Raw genomic sequence first — 17,630 nt, 5'->3', positions numbered from 1 at the left:
CAAATTTATGTAAGAACTAACTGGTATAGGTTTATCTCGCTCTTCCGGCTTTTATTTCACATCTCTGACGGAGATACAGCAAGGTAGAAATGGTAAGCATTATGAATTCTTGTTCATCAAAATCGGTTAAAGCAATAACAATAAATTGCTGTCCTGTTCTATCTTCCTGTATCTGTAATACAGATGGTTTTCTCTGTTGCACCCATTGTTTGCCTGCACGATAGATAATTGTAAAACTTTACTAGGAAATCAGAATCACAGAGTACATTATTTATTATAGGTAGAGTTGTCAGTCAATTTCAAGGCGAAAGCGACATCGCGTGAGAAGTTGACGAAACTTTCCTCGTTTATACCGACATATACGTATAACATAATATATACGTGTATTATGGTTGTTTTAATTATTGTAAGAATATTAATTTTACTCAGGAATTCCGCCATAATTAATAGCAGACTTAACTAAATGTAGATATTAGGAATTTAAGTTACATTAAAAAAACATATTATTTCCTTCTTCTTTTATTGTCATACTGTACAGCGAATGTTTGCATTATATCCTCCTTATCGTGCGTCGAAATTGCTCCTCGAAGTATTTTATTGTCAGTCAATTTGGTACTATGCTCTTTGTATTTTAAATAACCATTCTTTATCCTTGCATGCAAAATAACTTTAATATAATTTTGAATGTTATCCATTGATGAATTTGTTTTTATTATATGATGCACTATATCTTGAATTATTGAAAAAGTATTCACTAACTCTTCCAAAGGATAAGTTGGATATGCCTTATTTTGATTGAAGTCTTGTACTTTTAAATATTCAGTGGAGTTCTCTTTATCATACAAATTTTCTTTGCACAATATGTGCAACTTTTAAATAATTTTATATGGCATTTAAATAATTTTATATGGCATTTAAATAATTTTATATGGCATTGCCGCAAAATGTACCCTGTTACATATTGTAAGGCTGCAATAATTTGTGGGTCTCTCTTTTGGATTTTTAAATCAACTATAAAATCATCATTAATTAAATGGTTGAATTCAATATCTGAAGGATTACTATTATTAGAAGTTTGTGTGAAAAATAAATTCCTTATACAATTAAGTACATGTCAGGAATCCTCTTCACAATTAGATTCTGGCGAGTAACTGCTGCTTAAATTATTAACAAGTAATGATGTGAACGCTGCTTCAAAGCCCGCACATGTGGGAGAATTGTTTCGGTAGCCATGACTACTGATTCTACCAAAAAAAATTTTCCTGATTGAAATATCTACACCATATTGACTTGAAATTGTATTCATTGAACAATTTATTACATAGGCAATCCATATTTTCAATTGTATGCAACCAATTAGATAAGGTTGGCACTACACAAACTTTTCCATTCTTAGAAGTGAATTTCATTGATTTTAAAATTTGTTTAGCCTTAGTCCAAATTTGATTGTGTAGTGAATTTGGTTTTAATGTTTGCAATAATGGTTTCCACTTCTTTTTGATGAATTTATGTAACTACCATTCGTTGAGTCAAATAATTCATCAAAAAATATTATGATATCTGCTGTTTCTTGACAATTAGCAGGCAATAATCCTTTTTCTGAAAAAAAAAACAATAGATAAGTTAGAGTATTAAGCCTTAATATATACTCTGTAAACTAGAGTCACAAAGTTTTCTTTTTTAACAGAATTAATATGCAACAACCAACAACAATGTCTGCTCTTATATGACATGCACAAAAATGATAATGTTGAAAATTTATTACATGAAATTAGAAGCTTATATTCGAAAACTACCTGCTAGGAAACCCATAGTCATCCCAACAGTCTGGCTAAAAATCTGTGACAGTTTTAGTTTCATCTTCGGAATCTTTTCGTGATTGCACCATTAGGTAATATAAATATATTTTTTTTAAATCTGTAACATCGAGGGCCTAGCTTATAAATGGATAGTGTCATTATTTTTTATTCCTCTGTAAATGTTCTACCCATCTTTTCTTTTCTTATTTCCCTAAACTGTAAAGCAGTGAAAATGGCAGCTAAACGAGTAATTTTTTTTTATGTGTCTTGAAATGTCTTATTTTAAGTTTTAATGCTTTCTTGATTTTTAAAGCATATTTTTCATATTTTGTTGTAAGTTTCTCAATCTTTTTTTGTAGACAATTAACTTTAAATGAAGATGAAGTTATTTTGTGATGCCTACTTTTCACATCTAAAACAAAAACAATTGAATAATGAAATATGATTATTATACAGTAGTTGTAACCAAATTTATAGGTACAATAAATCAATTTTTTTATCATATGTAAAAAGACAGGCATACAAACATTGTTGGTAATTATGGTACAACATACTTTATTGTAAATTATATACCTATTCGGGAGGATGTAGCTTGCAAATTTATTGCAACTGGGACGGATCCTGAAAAGGACAAAATTTAAGTTAAATGAACATATCCCAATTAAATATCATGAATTGTCATGACAGATATAGTATAGAAGGGTCCAGTTTAATTATCTAAATTTATTAAAAATATAACAGCTGCTCTGAGATGTTTTAAAACTTATAGTTAAAAAAAAAATAAAAAGCAATTCTACAGTACAATTGCTATTAAGTGAATAATATTCATATATTAAAGGTCTTCACATAACATTCTTTTAACTATTGGATGGCAGATAAATTGATCTTTATTAACAGTTACAATGATATGCATTATTGGAACAACCTTATAAGTAGATTCATACGTGTTCCAAAATCTCCTACAAACAACACACAGAGATGTACACTTACATTTACCTTACTTAAGGAAATTTGGAAAAAAAAAGTGTGAATGAATTGCTATATATTATAATCTATATAGCTATATATAATCTTGACTGAAGTAAAACATAATAATAATTAACTTGTAATTAAAAAAGCAATCCTTACCAGATGTTGATGCTGGAGTAGATTCTAGATTACACTCAACCATATTATAATTTTTTTTTCATTGTATCAGCCAAAGGTTTCCGAACTACAAAACCTGTAATGTAATTATATAATGAAAAAAAATAGACTATATCTTTTTACATGTTTTAGAAGCATGTGCAAGATCATATTAATTCTATTTAATGTTATTACACTTATGTATGTATGGGTTTTAGAATGTAGATAGTTATTTTAATGTAATGTGTGTATTTACTTTAAGAATTATTGTGTTAACATATAAAAAATAACCTTTTACATATAGAGTGGGCACTGCATTCTTGCTCAGCATTTTACTTCTGGTCCAATATCTTTCTTCAAAATGCAAGTGACATACTCTGCGATAATTATATACATCATCTAGGGCAAATATATTTCCTCCAATGGAAAAAGTCCATGTCCGGAAACATTTGCAGTCATTTTGAGGATTTGGAAATTTATGCAAGACACTACTCTTACCTGTAAAAGTACAAAGAGTGATTTGTAACCTTGATACTAACAATCTCAGTTCTGTACAAAGATGTCACAGACTCTGATATATGTCTTTATGGATATTAGTTAAAACAATTAATAAATGTTGGTAAGGACATTCAGATAGCAACATATTAGCCATCAAAGGAATTAATTTTAAATGAGGAAGATCTCATACAATGAGAGCATTTAATATTAAGTACCTATGTAAATAAAAACTTATTATTTTGTTTCTTAAAGTAACTCAATGCTTAAATTAATTCAACAAGTAATAAAAAACTTTATTTAAAAATCATTGTAAATTACATATTACTAAATTTGTGACGTTAACTGCATAATTTACTGCTATAGTGAATTTTGGAAAGTTAAGAAGCCTGGGTGGCTTAGTAATTACTAACTCATAACCTGGGATTAGGTTTAACATTTCAGAATGGCTTTAATGAAACCAGATGGATATTATTATTAAACGTAATGATAACATACTGTAACAACATCTGATTGTTTGAACTTCTTGAACCACAACAAAGTTCTAAATAGTATATTACGTTATTAAATTTTTAAGTACCTACGAGTGTTATCACATCCTGGAATACAACATTTTCTATCTGCAGCCATTGTACTCAATTTAGTAAGCAAAGCAAGCAAAAATCGGAAGGTCCAGTGATTAAGCCAGGTCAACAATAAAACGATAAATGTCGGAATCCAAACGAAGTCAAGGTCAGAATATATAAAACGGAGATAATCGGAGTCCAGAAACAAGCCAAAAAGTCAAAGTTGATCAAGAAAGGAAATAAACTGAAATCAGTTTAAACTATATACTCAACACGCAACGAACACCAAACAACAACAATAAGCAAAGCGATGGCGGCTTAGAAAATAATAAACATTTTTTTTTGGTTCTGTTCGTCCATCTGGACAGGCAAAGGGGTCAAAAGCCCATACAGCCAAGTCTTCATTTTTATTTTTCTATTCTTCACTTTACACAGCTTGTTCAAAGTCAAGCTAAGTCTTTATATCATCTTCATCTTCAAACATAAATAGTACAATTTCCCATAAAAGTAGTATTTCGTGTTCTTCATGTTTCATTTTCTTCATATACATATAGGTTCGCATGAAAGGCCGAAGCCAAGTCTTATAATGATAATATTCTTGTTCCAATGAAGATCAAGCTTAGCCCCTTATTTTTAATAATAAACTTTTATGATATAATACTAAAATATGAATCTCATATACGTTATAAGAAATATATTATACATGAATTATAAGTAATAATGATGAATATTAGTTGAATATAATTATAAGATAATATGAAACTAATTTAAGGTATAACTACATATATAATATTTACATTTATACATTTACACAAATTTACATTATAAACACAAGTCCAATAATAATTTATGGACGAATATGTTTTAAGTCTGTGTAAGGGATTGTGTCAAAAGCCAAGCCGTATTTTCAAATTTCGCCTACCGTTGAAACTATAAATTTGTAAAGCGGCACGAAGCAGTATAAGTTTTCAATAACTGCTGAAGTGAGCGCGGGATGTCTTCAGCATTCTTATAAATATCCAAGAGGCAGTCTATCAATGTAAATCTTTGAAGATTATATTGGGGACAGTCAAAGAAAATGTGATCAAGAGTTTGGATGGATAAATTACAGAATTGACAAGTTGGAGAATCTAAAACACCGATCCTAAATAAATGAGCACCACTACGAGAATGTCCCAGACGTAACCGACAAATTGTGGTGTAAAATTTTCTGTGTAAGTATTTTTTCTTTTTAACAAACCAGGGAGGAGAGATTTCGTTTTTAATGTCGGCTAACCATTTGCCCTTTGTTTGAACAACTTGTTCCAATTATTCTGAAAGTCTTGCAAGAATGTACCTTTAAAATGAGACAGTGCATCTGTGTGTGGTATGGGAATGTTCAAAGTAGTATGTATCTCATTACTATTCACAATAGATTTAGCAAGACTTGCTTGTTTATTTCCTTCCACGCCTATGTGTGAAGGAGTCCAGAATAAAACAATATCTTTTGTTAGGGATAAGCATTGATATTTGTCTCTAATATTGTAAATGATGAAATTAGTTGTAACATTACATTTAGGATATTGTAAAGCTTTTAAAACACTCATGCTATCTGTTATAACAATCCAATTATTATATGTCTGTTCTCCAATATATTCTAGAGCTGCATATATGGCAGCACATTCTGCTGTGTATATACTAGACAAGGTATTTAACCTATGACCAAACCCACTCTGCAGTTGTATGTCATAAACTGCCATAGAGACAGCAGTATTACTTTTAGATCCATCAGTATAAAGTTGGTTATAATTTTGCCACTCTGACAGCATACTATATACATCTTCCTTATATTTTAATGATTCATTAATAATTATTTTAATAGGTGTATATTTTGAATTAAAAGAATTTAAATAACATGGCCAAAGAATACTAGAAAATAGATTATGATCACAAGAAAAATGTAACAAATCAGAGATGCCTTCTACTTGATAGTAGGAATTATTGTCAGTTTGGTTAATATAGTCCTGTATCTTTAATAGGAGTGGATGATTATTAATAGAAGTTAATTTGAGAAAGAATTTGGTTTGTAGATATTTGAATCTAAGAGCTAGTGGGGGAATATTACATTCTATTTGTAATGATATAATAGGAGTAGACCTAAAAGCGCCTGTTATGATCCTTAAGCATTTATTTTGTATTTTTTCTAATTTATTCACTAATGTAATTACTCCACCATAACAAAAGAAGGCATACTCAAAATGGCTACGGACTAATGACTTATATAGTGTTAGCAAGATGCACGGGTCTGCACCCCAATATGTACCAGCTAATGATTTCAGAATATTGCAGGCCTTTAATGCTCTTGAAAATAAAGCTCCAATTTTTTGAGTGCTACATTAAGATCTAACACAACATTTGATAAATTAAGTCCTGAACTATACACTACTAGATCATCACTAAATTGGAGGTTAGAAACTCTATTACCCAAAACAATATTTATTTGATTTATGTATATTATAAAGAGCAATGGACTCACAATTCCGCCCTGCGATATGCCTCTATATGAATATCGAGGACCTATTAATTGGTTATTGACTCTAACATAAAGTTTACGACCTTGCAACAAATTGAATATCCAACTAACTATTTTTTCAGGGACATTTAAGGATAGAAGAATGGATGATAATTGTTCTAAATCAACATTATTAAATGCTCCTACAACATCCAAAAAAACACCAGCCAAAATCTTATTGTCAATCTGGGCACTATGGTTGTCAAGACATAAATGCCGTATACTCTCACAAGCAGAACAACTACATCGAAATCCAAATTGATTATTAGGTAAGAGGTTGTTACTTTCAATATAAAATATTAATCTCTGTTTTATTAATTGTTCAAATCACACGAGCTTAGTGTGATAGGACGATATGAATCAGCTGAACTAGAATTTTTCCCATGCTTTAAAATTGGAATTAGACAGTCTGTTTTCCATTCTTCTGGAATAGTGGAGTTCTTCCATAGGAGATTTAATATTTTTAGAAACTTATTTAACTTAGAAGAGTTTAGGAGTTTAAACATTTTATACGAGAGCCAATCCAAACCGCATGCAAAAAGAGTTGGTGCTATTTAAAGGATGATTATTGTGAATAATTGTTAAATTTGGTACTGTATCTGGAGTATATTTGTGTAAAAAGTTGGATATCCAATTATTACTAGAGAAACAATTATTATTAGAATATAAGTTCTTAAATTTCCTCGTTTTTGTCCAAATCTGTTTAATTGGCATTAACCTATTTATGGTGGAGCAAAAATCTGTCCAGGATTTACGACATTCAAGTCTTAATATACATTTTTTTTTGCTTGAGCTTGCTTAAAATGAACGTAGTTTTAGTTTTAGTCTACCACTTTAGTACATTGCCCATTTCACCAGGGCAGTTGTCACTTTCTTTTAGGTAGATTAGTAATATTGTTACAGTGGTAGTTGGTTTTAGGTACTGAATTTTCTACCGCTCTAAGAATTATGGAACAGAAGTTATTATAAGACTTCTGTAGATTACAATTATTTATATCAAATTGTTTTAACAAGTCATTTACTAAGTTCTCATATTGGTCCCAATTTACTATTTTCAGTCTCGTGCCAGATTTTGGCGAGACAACACGTCCTGAGGATGCCTCGTGTAGAGGCGAAACACGTGTCGAATTGTTTTAGAGACAAATATTGGCGGAATTAACACTAAAGAAAACTTAAATAATTTGTATAATTATGGATTTCCGCAAAGTAACGCCTTATTCAATATATTTTCAGATTACTGTGTGGAGGAATGTTGGATGGAATTGAAGAAGATTCAGTTTCCGACACTACCATGGAAAATTTTGTGATTGTAGGCAAGTGATAGCTGCCCAAAGATTCCTGATGAACTTGCCATTCACAGCACAGGAATAATGAAGATGATACTATTGTTAGATCTAGTCCATTTGGTCTCCAAGAATTAGTACCCACTGTAGTTGGTTGATCATTATTTAAGAGCATTAAGTCATTATCTTCCATTACATCCATGATGTCTCTACCTCTAGAATTGGTTCTATTACAACCCCAAATGGTATGGTGAGCATTAAAATCACCAGCAATTATTAGTGGTTTTGGAATACTATGCAACAGTCTATTAAATTTAGATTTGTCAAAGTTAGGTACACTGTTGCCAGGACTGTAAAAGCTAACAATTGAGATGTCTTTTTGTTTGTATTTAATTTTGATTGCTACATTTTGCAAGGAGTTATCAGAAAATGTTTCTAACTTTTGAAAATAAATGCCATTTCTAACAAAAATTGCTACACCATTGTGATCATTACCACAATCATTTCTTAGTATTGTATAACCTCTGATAGAAAACTGTATATTTGGTTTAAGCCAAGTTTCTGATATAAGTGCTATGTGTATGTCCTGCTCATAAAGTAGGTTTTGAAGCTCAAGTCTGTTACTCCACAGACTTTGAGCATTCCACTGTACTATGTTAAGTTTGTGACAGTTGAATGTGACGTTTTATTTTTAATTTGTATGGTATCTTTAATAGCTGAACTAATTGCGTGTGAGCTAATGCTTTGATTATGTGTTTTATTTAGTGTAATGACTTTTATTATTGATTCTGTGATTTAGGTTCATTGCTGCTGGATTGGATAAAATTAAATTAATGATGTCTTGTGTGTTCTCTGTCTTATTGAGCTTTGATGGAAAGCTTGTTGGATGTTTAAATAAATCTGATAATGGTGTTTTACTTTTATTTTTACTATCCAATATCTTTTTTTGTTTTATAGGGCATTGACCTGATACTGTGAGATGGTTACCTTTACAGTGCACACATACTGCTTTGTCAATAGGTATAGTACATTCTTTATATGAATGATTTTCAGTGCAGATTGAGCAACGCTGAGCATTCTTACAGAATTTAGCCAAGTGGTCAAACCTAAGGCATCGGAAACACTGCTTAACTGGCGGCACATAAGGTCGCACTGGTAGACGCCACATCTTTAAGTGAACGTAATCTGGGAGTGAAGTAGATGACGCAAAAGTAATAATGACTGCCTGTGTAGGTTGTAATATAAAACCACTATCGGATTTGTTTTTTTTCATTATACGCCGAACAGAAATAATTTTTTTTTGTACTTGACAAAGATTTGAAAATTTTTTTGTTGGACATATCAATGGGTACGGAGGAAATCACTCCAGACAATTCAGTGGCACCAGCTAGGATGGACGCCTTAATATTTTGTTCCCTTAAAAATGTCGTGTTGTCTAGGAATGTATTAACCAAATTGGGTCGTTGAAACACTACTCCTATCTTATATTTGTTGAGTTTCTTAAGATATTTAATGCCTTTAATGAAGCGCGATAAGTAGCTACTAAGAGTTAGCATGTCACGACTACCAAGTGGCTGTTCAGTGACACTCTCTATGAAGACTATAAATTCATGACCGGCACCTGCGTCTTCCGGATATCGGCGACAATAGTCGGCCACCCTATATGGCAAATAAAAGCCCTCTTGGTCTTCCAAAACTGTACGCGAATCTGAGTATTCGCTACTTTCGGAGGTGGAATCTAAAATAGACTCACCTTTATCTCGTTCCGGCTTGGTTTTTTTCCGCATTTTCGACATCTCTTAGCACAAACCTAAATCACTAAATATATAGACTTTTACTTATACTAAACAAATTAAATGATAAACATATACAAATACTTATATACTTTTCAAAAATATGAGGATTATATACAATATAATAGAAATATTTAATTTTATAGTTAAAAAGACCGCCCTAAGCAATCAAGAGTTCCCGCGCTTTTTTTCAAAAAATAATAAACAACATGGCGATTGGTCAGTGGCGGCTACTTACTGCATAGGCGGGCGAAGCGGGTTCTGTGTATCAATCAGTGCCCTCTATAGACAAGTTGACAAATTAATTTTAATGTGATGGTATTGTCGCCGTGATCAGAATCATCTAGGAGCTGAGTCTCATTCCGCGGCCCGCGCATGCGTACTGTAAAAATTCGTACAGGCAAAGAAGGGTGCAACAGTTAGTCTGTATTGTGAAAAACGTGACTAGGAAATCAGAAGCATCAAGGAGCAGAGTCTCACTCTGCGCATGCGTACTACTGTATAAATACCAAATCAATACAAATTTATGTAGGAACTAACTGGTATACGTTTATCCCGCTCTTCCAGCTTTTGTTTCATATCTCTGACGGAGATACACGAAGATAGAAAAGGACAGCTATTTATTTTTATTGCTTTAACCGACAAGATTTAATGCTTACTGTTTCTACAGGGGCGTAGCTACCACCTTATCTGCCGTATAAATTAAACGGGGCCCCCGGGCAAAGGGGTCTCCGGACGGGCGTAAGGAAAAATTATTAAAAAGAAATGCGGCTTGCCGAAAAAAAGGCTAGGAGAGCGTTTATTTAATTAGAATTGTCTGTAAAAATTTTAGGCTAAGTGACAAATTCATATATTTTTATTCCAAATAGGATTTAAAATCACTTATTGAAAGTCAAAAACTACCACCCATACAAAAGAGACTGCCTCAGACCTGAGAAGAATGGGCGCAAGAAACTCAGCGGGCTTTTTTTTATATAAAATATGGATTACAATGTGATATCGTACAATAAACATTTATAATTAAAGAGCCTGAGGGTGTTCGCTTTATTCCCAGTCCATGGTGTCATTAAGAAAATCGTTTATGCTATAATAACCTTTCCCACACAAACGTTTTTTAACAATTCTTTTAAATTTCGTAACACATTTGTTTTGTACATTTTCTGGGATCATATTGTAGAAGCATATACCATCGCCCAACAAAAGACTTACCAACTCGACTCAACCGTGTAGTAGGCATAACAAGTTTATGTTTGTTCCTCGTGTTAACATTATGAATGTCACAGTTTCTAGAGAATTCCTCAATGTGCTTATGAACATACAGAACATTATCAAAAATGTATTGAGAAGCAACAGTCAAAATGTTTATTTCTTTAACTTTTTCTCTTAATGATACTCTAGGACCTAGGTTATAAATCGCGCGAATAGCCCTCTTATGCAGCACAAAGATGCTATTTATATCGGTCGCACTGCCCCATAACAATATACCATAGGACTAATACTATGAAAATAATTAAAGTATACTAATCTCGACGTATCTATGTCAGTTAACCGTCTAATTTTTTTAACCGCATATGCTGCAGAACTAAGCCTATTCGCCAATCCTTCAATAATACAGATAGATAATTATGATGATAAATATTTCATTTAATTTTATGCAAACATTTTTTTAAGCTATTGCATAGCTTCTATCGCGGGCCTGGAGCGTGGAGACCGAATCCAGAAATTCCGTAACGAAAATAACCTAACACTTACTTACTAGATGTATACACATATTTCGCCACGGATATTACAGATGCCGTGGAACAGCGGTCATCACGTATGCTTTTTGTGCAGAAGGTCCCAGGTTTGAGTTTTTTTTATTCACATTTTTTTAATTTTTATTATTATGACAAGCATTTTTATTTCGTTTCACTGTCCCGTTGTCTGTCTGTAATCAAATCTTGCAAGTTAAATTTTACTCACTTTCCGTTTGCTTTTTATAAATTAATTTTATCAAAAAAAAAAAATACTGCATAAATAAAATAAATAAATAATTATAATTGCATGAGTTGATAAAAAATGCTATGCAATAGCTTTACCGCGGCAGTCCCCGAGTGCCACACGTCTTTTTTCTTGTGTGAGAAATCTTTATCCTTCATAAGAGCCCCAAGCAAATATTTATACGGGGCCCGCCAAAGCTCGCTACGCCACTGCCTTTCTATCTTGCTATATCTCCGTTAGAGATGTGAAACAAAAGGTGGAAGAGCGGGATAAACGTATACCAGTTAGTTCCTACTTAAATTTGTATTGATTTGGTATTTATACAGTACGCATGCGCGGAGTGAGGCTTAGCTCCTTGATGCTTCTGATTTCCTAGTCACGGTTTTCAATATACAGACTACCTAAAATAAAAGAATGCCTTTCTCATAAATAATATTTTTTAGTGGGATTAAATTTAACAGTGGGATTTTATATATTTTACAAAGAATGATATGATGTTATATTTTGATATTATTATTCATCAGAAAATGAACACTTCAACTTTGTACAGGTGAGGTCATTATCAGGTTCTTGATTTTCTCTTTTATGCTTATTTATTGATGAAAGCGTAAAATGTTCCTCGGATTCCCCAATTTTATTTGACTAATTATTGTTTTCATTTAAGTTATACCCTAACTTCATCTTTTAAAGTTGGTATTTTCTGTACCTAAAATAAAAGAATGCCTTTATAATAATTATTTAATAAAGTGGGATTTTATATATTTTACAAAGAATGATATGATGTTATATTTTGATATTATTACTGACCAGAAAATTAACACTTAAACTTTTAACAGGTGAGGTCATTATCAGGTTCTTGATGTTCTCTTTTATGCTTATTAATTGATGAAAGAGTAAAATGTTCCTGGAATAATCCTATTTATAATTAATTAATACCATTCGCAAATTTTAAAATATTCACTCATTAAATAAAGTAAATGGAAATAAGAAATTTAAGGTTATATTAGCACATAATATTAATATGACGTTGTTATTGAATATTAACGAATATGGCTGCATGGCCTTGAACTCTTTGCCCTTCCCATTTATGGACGAAGAAACCAAAAACAAATTAACGAAAGTCGCAAATGCCAGAAAAAAGGATTGTGTGGTTTTATGAGATCACGGAAAAAGTGAAACTTTTTTTCACATTATAGACATTTTACTAAAAATTTTTGGAATAATATTCCATTAAGGGTATTAAAATCGCTTTATCAATCTTAATTTTATACTTGGAAAATTGGAATGATAATGGGAAATAATAAAAGTAGACTAAGCAAATAAAAGTTTCACTTTAATAAATAAGAAAATTTACATTAAACACTGACAAAAACAAACAAAATAGCGTGGAGCACCGGCTCAAATGAGTCTATACACTACACGCTCAGCTGCTGCGAATTTTAGGCGCCGCCCGACCGTCACGCGACATGCACCACACAGGCGAAAAAGTTTGAGATGATGTAATAAAAGTTTCACTTTAAAAATTCTGATAACTTATTTATTGAAAAAGTTACTTACTTTAACTTTCAAGAAGCAAATTATACACTTGGAGATTTTCAAAAATATTACTGAGCATATTGAAATGTTTTTTTTTAAACCATATAATTATAACGGCTTAAAAATTGTTTTAATTGACTTATTGACTGAGCGTTACTTCCGTTAGAAAAAATTTACCCCCAAGTCGCACCTAAAGATGTTTTACTTCAAAAAGCAAAACCCTTACATACCGGTAGAGAATTAAAAAAAATAGTTAGGAGAAGTATCAAAATTACTTATTCATACTTTGGTTTGTACCTACCTTACCACCATACCATACCTTATTACCTCAGGGATCGAAGCCAGGTGGTTACAATTAAAGGTTACTGCTCTACGTTCGTGCCTGTTACTTCTAGTGTTCCTCAAGAATCTCTTCGTCTTCTTTAATGACATTATTGTAGTAAGTATTTAAACATTCTTCTATACGTTGATGATATGAAGATATAAAAAAAGTGAATAAACCTTTTGATTGTAGCTTATTACAGGATTTGAATGAATTGTGTAAATATTGCGATGATAATCTTTTACAACTTAATATTTAAAAAATATAACGTTTAACGAAACTATTAAATCTAAATACACTTTAAATGAGAATCTTATTGAACGGATTTTATGGGTGAGAGATTTGGGCGTTCACCTTGACTCGTTTACTCAATACTATAGATATATGACTGCCAAAGCCTGTCGCATGCTTGATTTTGTTCTTATAATACAGGAAACCAAAGCGCTGGCAGCTATCTCGGTCAACGGATCAGCATAGCCATCCAACGCGGAAATGCTGCCAGTATTCTTGGTACGCTTCCACGTAATGATAGTTTTAATTTTATGTAGTCATAGTATTGTAAATATAGTTATAAGATTTGTTTTGTTTGAATAAATATAAATATATACATACCTATACTCTTAAATTCTGTAAATTCTATTAAATGCACTATTTAATTGTGGATACTTTATTGGTCAAAGATTTATATATTATCCTTTGTTTTTTAAGTGTATATGTTAAGTTGTAATGTTTGTTTCCCGAATAAAATAAAAATATAATTAAGTTTTTATGATTTTGGTCGGCTTTTGCTAGGTTCAGCATTCGCTAGTCAGACTTTAACTGCAGTAAGCAGTATAGTCATTATGAAGATGTCTTAAAATACACTCCACCCTTTTTTTCAGTCTATATATATATAAGAGATTTCCACGTATAGTCATCACGATATCTCTGGAACCATTAGAGCTAAAGACTTGAAATTTGGTAGGAATATTCTTTTCACCGAGTAGAGGTCAGCTAAGAAACTCTTGTGGGCGGATTTTACGAATTTCCGCCCACAAGAGTTTTTTTTATTATGAACAGAACAAGGTCTGTCGGGTCAGCTAGTCAAATATATTTTTTGGTTACATAATCACAATATTATTATTATATTATTATTTTTCCTTCCTTTCAAACACTTATTACGTTAATAATGTCGCAGTAATAGTCAATGTGTTTGTTAAAATGTAGCTCAATTGTAAGAATTTTCTCATCCGTAAACAATTTTTTTCTTTGACCTCCCTTTGCGTACCGCTTCAGTAGTTATATCGATTTTTTCTCGTTTAAATTATCAGTTAAGAAATGACCAGTACGTCTCTTATAGGCCTAAGTCCTAAGTCATCTTTTAAAATACGCGACATGGTTCTAGGTGCTATTTTCATCTCCTGAGATAAAATCTTTTGCTTTTGGACAGGATTTCTTCGAATTCTTTCCCTTATTGCTTTGACCAACTTCTTCGTACGAACACTACGTGGACGGCCAGATATTTTTCTGTCACAAACAGAGGAGGTCTTATTGTACCTATTAATAGCCCGGTACACATACATTTTACTAATACCAAGCGTCTGGAGAGTTTTAAAAATTTCATTTGGCTCAATACCTACTTTGTGTACAGCGATTATGTTCTCTTTACCACCACACTCCATTTTAATATCGCAAAATATTGTACAAGGTATTGGCACCATAATGAGAAAAACCCAATAAAAATCATATAAATTATATTTTATCTATTTATAATTGTAGCAGGTTGGATGAGGGTAGCGCAGGACCAAACGTATTGGTGATCTTCGGGCATTCATTTGTCATCTGTTTTTGTGAATTGGAGGAAAATCTAAAACTCTTGTTACACGTGAAAATGAACGTAATAATAACGTAATAAAATTTTTGGTCAATGATTTATTATGACTTTCGTTGTGGACTTACTCAACAACAAAGCTATGATAGGTGATTCGATTTCGCATTAAGCATTTCTTAATGAAGCCCCATCTCGTGCCACTATTTTCAATTGGTTTAACGAGTTTAACCGTGGACGAGCAATCTCAATGATGATCCGCGTGAGGGACGTCCTTTAACAGAGACTACTGAAGATAACATTAGTGCTTTTCCGTCATTTTAAAATTAAGTTAAGAGTTATATCTAATCAGCTACTGCTAGGTGGTATGGCTGGATTTTTTTGATCTTTTTGTGAATGCTACAAGGGGCGCAGTGCGTTTTTACACGATTTGTCTAATCTCGAATTTCGAAATGAGGATGTTGTACAGTGCACCACAAGTCAATAACGGAGTATGGGGTCTATTTTCGCTCAAAAAGCGTTTTCGATCTTTGAGAGTAATATGCACATACTGTACTTAGAAGTACAAGTGTGGTAGACCACATAATATATAAAAGTAACTAATTGGTGTTTGTACAAAAAATTCACCTTTACTAGATTTTAATTGTTCTCTTAACATGATAGGTGATCCAGAATGTATGTAAATAAGTAATGAATTGAAGTAGGTAAGCTCATTCACAATACAGTCATGACATATTTCTCAATTAAATGGGGTTAGTATACAATAAAAGGATCCCTGTCTTTATTGAAAACTATCATCACGTAGTCAAACCCTACAAAGTGACATCAACATAAAGAACTGTCGCTCTATTATTACACATTAAATTCACTCAATAATCGAGCCATATTTGGTTAAGTAGGCCTTTCAAATTTATATTATACTTCTCCCATCCCTTACAGCTGGCAACTACAATGAGTGTGAAAGTGACAGACAAAAAGCGAGGTAAGTTTCGTGAAGTTTCAACCAATAAATCCGCAGGGATGGCATCGCTATTATGTCAAAATGACAATAGAAAAATTGACTGACGTGACCGAAAGACTAAACTCAGAAGTTAATGCGGGCAATACTTGTTGAATATTTAACGTAAAGTCAATCCTGTCCCTTTATCAATAAGGCAAAAAGTCCTGTGACTTTGCAATTGAATGTCGACAATTTAAAAAAGGATTTTAATTGGTATGACTATAAAGTGTATATTTGAATGACCGGGTGCGTGTCATTGTTACTGAATCATTCGTTTACAAAAAACTGCTGAAAGGGAGTGAACAAAAGCTCATAAAGTTGGAGATTAATCGGGGATTTAGACACAATATAGACGAAACACACATGTCAGGGCAGAAGATGCGACGTACGCTAAAGTTTGTTTATCTACGCGGACATAACAAATTTATCCGGAAGGGAGAGTTAAGGTTCAAATCAATTAACCTAAGGCTAATATATAAATATCGTTTATAGATCAAGAGCTGAAACTATGACTGAAAAAGAGTTAGTGGAACTTCAATCTTCGATTGTTCTGGAAAAAACTTCTTTTTTGAGTAATCAGCCAAGCCACGTTCGATAATTCAAAACATCATCCAGGGACAGGGCTCCCTATAATCATACAACCATAGACAAGTTTAATTCGACTTAACTTCTTCATATTTTTCAAACACCAATATTTTCTTAACTAACTATACCACACTAATATTTTAGATGAACATTCGATGCATCTTAATTGGTAAGCTTACATTATAACATAAACGAGGCTCATAGGTTCTCCAAATCAAAAGAAAAGTTAAAAGTGTGAGGCAGAATAAATACTTAATTATATGTATTGTAGTCCTTCTCTCTCCACTGGGCGTAATAATTTACAGTCCTCACTCATTTCATTTTTTTAGCTATGGATTGGTACTAGAGTTTGCATGTAGAGTGATACGTAACGACAACACTAAACTTTCCTCATAAATATTTGTCATCACTTCTATATGGTCCAATAGGAGTAAATACTAATACACTATGCGTTACAATACATATATATATATATACATATATATACGTTCACAAAAATCGTCACCTTTTTGCTCATTTATAATTTTCATTATTATAACACTAGAAATAAGGGATTGCTTGTAACTAATTCTAGTAGGCTTCATAAGAAACATAATAGCTTTAAGGGTAAATGTCAGTTTTATAATAAAGCCACTGTTCAGGCATTATGTATAAATAAATTTAAATGTTTTATAAAAATGGCTCTGTCGTAAATCCTATTACTCCAGAGCTGAATATCTAAGTGATCGGGCAGCCTGGGACTAGATTATGATTATTTTATAGCGATAGAAATGACTACAATATTGTAT

At 32.1% G+C, this 17,630-nt stretch overlaps 2 long non-coding RNA genes across 4 annotated transcripts; one reads left to right on the top strand and one right to left on the bottom strand.

Moving 5' to 3' along the window:
• Positions 1 to 503: 503 nt before the first annotated feature.
• Positions 504 to 4,954, bottom strand: LOC126978451 (uncharacterized). 3 transcript variants are annotated; one of them, XR_007732625.1, is made up of 6 exons: positions 4,004 to 4,954; positions 3,216 to 3,422; positions 2,928 to 3,021; positions 2,373 to 2,420; positions 1,797 to 2,211; positions 504 to 1,599 (listed from the first exon to the last, which is right to left on the bottom strand). It is a non-coding gene; the product is annotated as an uncharacterized LOC126978451 (long non-coding RNA). The 3 variants fall into 3 exon arrangements; XR_007732626.1 differs by lacking the exon at positions 1,797 to 2,211 and having other exon boundaries at positions 4,000 to 4,954; XR_007732624.1 differs by lacking the exon at positions 1,797 to 2,211.
• Positions 4,520 to 8,720, top strand: LOC126978450 (uncharacterized). Its single transcript, XR_007732623.1, has 4 exons — positions 4,520 to 4,539; positions 4,942 to 5,199; positions 6,620 to 6,805; positions 7,770 to 8,720. It is a non-coding gene; the product is annotated as an uncharacterized LOC126978450 (long non-coding RNA).
• Positions 8,721 to 17,630: the final 8,910 nt, after the last annotated feature.

Source organism: Leptidea sinapis, chromosome Z, assembly GCF_905404315.1.
Source record: "Leptidea sinapis chromosome Z, ilLepSina1.1, whole genome shotgun sequence".
Lineage (NCBI taxonomy): Eukaryota > Metazoa > Arthropoda > Insecta > Lepidoptera > Pieridae > Leptidea > Leptidea sinapis.
Note: the sequence above shows the minus strand (reverse complement) of the source record. Positions and strands in the feature narration are given on the sequence as shown.